The sequence below is a fragment of the Mandrillus leucophaeus genome, unplaced genomic scaffold (assembly GCF_000951045.1).
Source record: "Mandrillus leucophaeus isolate KB7577 unplaced genomic scaffold, Mleu.le_1.0 Scaffold667, whole genome shotgun sequence".
Classification (NCBI taxonomy): domain Eukaryota; kingdom Metazoa; phylum Chordata; class Mammalia; order Primates; family Cercopithecidae; genus Mandrillus; species Mandrillus leucophaeus.
In genome coordinates, this window is record NW_012107219.1 from 598,744 (window position 1) to 603,664 (window position 4,921).

Below are 4,921 nucleotides of genomic sequence, written 5' to 3' on the forward strand. Positions count from 1 at the left end.
AAGGTGCAACATACTTTTCAATACTTGGTATGTTCAGTTGTTTTAATTTCAAACATTCTAACCAGTGTGCAATGGTATTTGACTATAGATTTAATTTACAATTTCCTAATGACTAATGAAGCTAAGCGTATTTTAATGTGCTTATTTGTCATCAATAGATTTTTCACCAAGGGTCTATGCACATTTTTGCATATGTTTTTATTAGATTATTTTCTTATTATTGAACTTCAGTGTTCTTTATAAGTCCTGGATCCCATCTATCATCAGACACACCCTTTGCAAATATTTTCTCCCTGTCTGTGGCTTTTCTTTTCATTTTAATGAAAGTTTTAGGGGCAGAAATTATTAGCTTTGAAAAGGTAGTAGTGACACATACTGCTCGGAGGATGGTGGATGCTGGCTTGCACCACGTGGTTCCCAGCCACCTGTGTCCCCTCGTGTTTGCTTTCCTGCGTGACAACCAACTCTTGGAGATGGCCAAGACGTTCACCAAAGTGACAGGAACTACACAGTAGGATGCCAACGCGTCTTCCCTCTTGGACATCTACAGCTTCTGACTCAAGTCTGCCAAGGCCCCAAAGTGAAAGTTACAGGCAAATGGAGCAGTGACTAAGAAAGCTAAGAAGCAGCTAAGTGACGGCAGTGAGGACAGCAGCGAGGAGGAGGGGAACAATCAAGGGCCCCCAGCTAAGAAGGCTGCTATACCTGCCAAGGGAACCAGTCTGCCTCAGCATCCTGAAAAGGCTGTGGCCAAAGCATCAGAGCAGGAGTGGTGAAGGATCTAGTGACAGTGAGGAGGAGACAAAAAGCAAAAGCCTGTCCAGATGGAGTCAAGCCGCAAGCCAAGGCAGCTAAAGCTCCTCCTAAGAAGGCCAAGAAATCTGATTCTGATTTTGACTCAAGCTCTGAGGATGAGGCACCAAAGAACCAGAAGGCAAAGACTACACCTGTGGCAGCTAAACTCGGGCTAAAGCCATATGGGGTACTCTAGCTCCAGCAGCACCTAAGTAGCCAATAGCAAAGCAGCCAGCAGCAGCTGCAGCAGCAGTGGTGACTCAGAGAAGGGGCAGACAGCAGCCATCCTCGAGAAGACTGTACCCAAAAAGCAAGTCATGGCCAAGGTCCCAGTGAAAGCAGCTGCCACCCCTACCCAACAGAGTTCCAGCAGTGAGGACTTCACCAATGAGGAAAAAGGGGACCAGAACCTTCCAAAAAAAAAAAAAAAAGCAAAAAACAGATTCCTACAGTTCAGTCCCCCGACCTTCTGCTCCTCAACCATAGAAGTCTGTGGGAACTCACACTTCCAAGAAAACTGCGGGGAAGAAACAGCTTGTGGAAAGCAGTGAAGACAGCATGGATGAATCTAACTCCAGTTCTGAGGAAGAGGAGAGACCCCTGTCTATGGGAGTCATCTCTAAAGCAACAACCAAATCACCTACAGCAAAAAGAAAGCAACAGAGATCTCTGCAGACAGCTCAGACCCCGACAGCTCTGAGGATAAAGGAGCTCCTCCCAAGCCAGCCAGTGCCACCAAGAATTCCTCAAATAAGCCAGCTGCCACTACCAAGTCACCTGCAGCAAAGTCAGCTGCAACTCCCAGGCAAACTGCAGTCAGTGGCCCGAAGTTTCTGACAAGAAAAGCTGACAGCAATTCCAGTGAGAAGAAGACAAAGATCACTGTGGCCACCCCTAAGCCCAAGGTGACTGCCAAAGCAGCTCCTGCCAGGCAGGTACTTCAGGATGCTTGGGTCTGCAGCTCTGATTCAGACAGCTCCAGGAGTGAGGAGGAAAAGAAGACATCTGAATCCCCAGTTGAGAAGAAGCCACAGAAGGCAGCAGCAGGCATAACCCCTTCCAAGCCAGCCTTGGAAAGAAGGTAAAGGCCGAGGGCAGCAGCAGTTCTTCCTCTGATGATTCCAGTGAGGATGAGGAAGAGAAGCCCAAGGGCAAGGGCTCTCCAAGTCCACACCCAAGGCCAATGGCACCTATGAACTGACTGTCCAGAATGGAAAAGCAGCTAAGAACAGTAAGGAGGAAGAAGAGAGCAAGAAGACAAGAAAAATGTAGCAGTGGCAGTTTCCACACCAGGTTCAGTAAAAAAGTAGAAGCAAAATGAGGCTGTCAAGGAGGCAGAGACTCCTCAAGCCAACAACATAAAGCTTCAGACCCCTAACAGAGTTCCAAAAAAGAACAAAGGAGAAAAAAAGGCATCATCCCCATTCTAAAGGGTCAGGGAGGAGGAAATGGAAATGGATTCAGGAGTGGCAGACAACTTGATGCCAAAGGAGGTGCAGCTGGAGACTGAAAGAGCGAGCCAATCCGGTTTTGAAGTTCACCAAGGCAAACCCTTCTGGCACGAGAAAACTAAGAAGAAAGCAGGGAGGCTCAGCCTCTGTCCAGGTCACTTTCGTTCAGTTTGGCAGAGAGTGACTGGGCCATCTTTGGTGAAGCAGGAGTGATGATCAAACACCACTCACTTTCTCCAGTGGACCGGAGAGCCCTCAGCTCTATAGGTTGGGGCCTTGACGAGGATGAAAGCTCAGAGTAGGTCCTAAGACTTTACAGTGGAACATCCCCTCTTGTCCTTTTCTATATTCCCAGTTTTGTGCAGATTTGTTTTTGAGTGTTAAGTAGCAGGGACAAAATAAGGGGAATGCTATTTTTTAAGAAAATTGATTTCTACTGTTGTCCCCTTCTTCCTTTTCTGTGAAAGTCCTCATACTGAGAAGTTTGTATATTTTATATTAAATCACTCCCTATTGATTTTTGTTGTGATTTTCAGAGGTAGAGCCCCATGGATAAAAATCTTAGCTATGGGCCAGAATGCAGTAAAGGGTCGTATGTATGTCTTGTTACAGTTAGAAGAAAAATTCTGCCTTTGTGAGTGCACATGTCCACATTGCATCCCTCTCTCCCTCAAAACCCTAGTGAGGGATACTAAAGAATGGTTAATCTATATGCAATGCCTATTAAACATGCACTATGTACTTCATCCTCATTCACTGGGTCTGGGGCTGAAGACTGAGGCCAACGTGGACCTAACCTACTTTTTGGAATAAAATTCGTTGTTTTGTTACAGGCAAAATTCTGGCTTGGTGTGAATGCCTTGGGTCAGTCTGAATATATTTTTTCTGTAATTTCATCATTATTACATGATGTTTGCAATACATGCTTTGCTTTTTAATTCGAAAGCAAACTTTTCTACTGCTGAAAGGCATTTTTTGACGACTTGACTATTGCTAATATTGAGTACTGAGTCGACTGCATTCTCTCATTTTTACATTATAGAGAACAAAATCACATTAATTTGAAAAATAAATATCACTTGGTATTTCCGTCTTGTCTCCAGAGGTGATACAGAATTGGTTTCATTAATTCCTACATGGCTGGGATCTAGAAAGTAGGAAACAAAACCTTTAAAATCTCAATTCTCAGTAGGAAGTAGGTTACATTAGGTGAATTTTTAGGTAATCCATATATGTTCTAATGGGTTTAGAAAGAACCTTACAGAGCATATTACATGATAAACCTGAGTGGAGTGGGTTTGGGAGAATAAACTAACAGGATTATTGTGTCTTGTACTTGCGTAATTGACGTGCCCCCTTCAGAACCTGAACTGTTAGTAACAGTGGCAGTAACATCACCAACCAGTGAGCAGAGATACAGCTCTTAGGCCAAGCTGGACTCACCATATGGCTGTAGGAGGTGACTGACAAGCAGCAGTGCTTAGCCAGACCAAGACGAGGAGGGAGGAGTCAATAAGCTTTCCGGAGGTTGAGGGCTTCCAGTGGTGGGAAACTGTGCCCCAAGCCTTTATGGATGAGTTACAGGTCTTAACATTAGTCTCCTCTTGCATGGTTTCCACACCCACTAACTAACCTGATGATAACCTGGTTTTCCACGTGACTGCCTCTAGGAAGAAAATGTACTGTTCATGCTGACATTGGTATTTCAGTCTGCATGATAAAAGTTCTACATCTTACTACAAAATAATAAACTGGCTGGTTTATAATGGATCTTAGGAGTTTTATTGTTGTGAGTCTAAACCCCTTCCATTCCCTGCCCAAACCAGAACAACCTGGGTGGCAGGTAGAGGGCTGGGGTCCAGACCTGTGAATTCCCTGCAGAAGCTTCTTAGAAGCAGCTTACAGGCTTTTGGCCACAGCTTGTCTCATCGTGCCGTTTCCAGGCTATCTTCCAGCCTGGGCATAGTCTAAATCGGGGGTTGGCAAAATGACCTATGGGTCAAATCTAGCTCATGGCCTATTTTTATATTACCTAGGAGCTAAGAATGGTTTCTACATTTGTAAAGGTCTTTAAAAAGGAGGCATAATATGTGGCAGAGACCTTATCAATGGCCCACAGAGCCTAAAGTATTTAGGATGTGCCTGTTTACAGAAAAGGGGGCTCCTGGTCTAAATAAGTGATCTGTGAGACACCAGCTATTCACTGGAATCATCTGGGGAACTTGAAAACACTGATACGCAGAGGCCCATTCTGAGATTTCTTAGTCCTCTCTGGTGGGACCTGGGTGCTAAGATTTTTTAAAGCTCCCAGGTGATTCTAATGAACAGCTGGCATTGAAAACCACCTATCTAAGAGTATTTGAAAAGAAATGATTGGTATTTCCCCCATTCATGCTTCCATTTTCAAATGTACTTGTTAAAAATAATAACATAAAACGAAATTTTGTCTCAGTGCCATTTCCTGAAACCTGTTTCTCCTTCCAGACAGTTTTTAGGTATGTACTATTACATGCGTCCTCCCCTCCCTTTTCCTTGCACAAATGGGTTATATGTGCAGTGTTTTGCCACTTTTACAGGTCATTTTACAGCAGAATACAGCAGCTCACTTTTAATGGCTCTACTGTGTGGTACTCCATTGTGTGGAAATAACGTAAGTTATTTAAACTAATAGTTTA

At 44.2% G+C, this 4,921-nt stretch overlaps 1 pseudogene; it reads left to right on the plus strand.

Moving 5' to 3' along the window:
• The first annotated feature begins 386 nt into the window (after positions 1-386).
• Positions 387-2,430, plus strand: LOC105554952 (annotated as a pseudogene).
• The last annotated feature ends 2,491 nt before the right edge of the window (positions 2,431-4,921 follow it).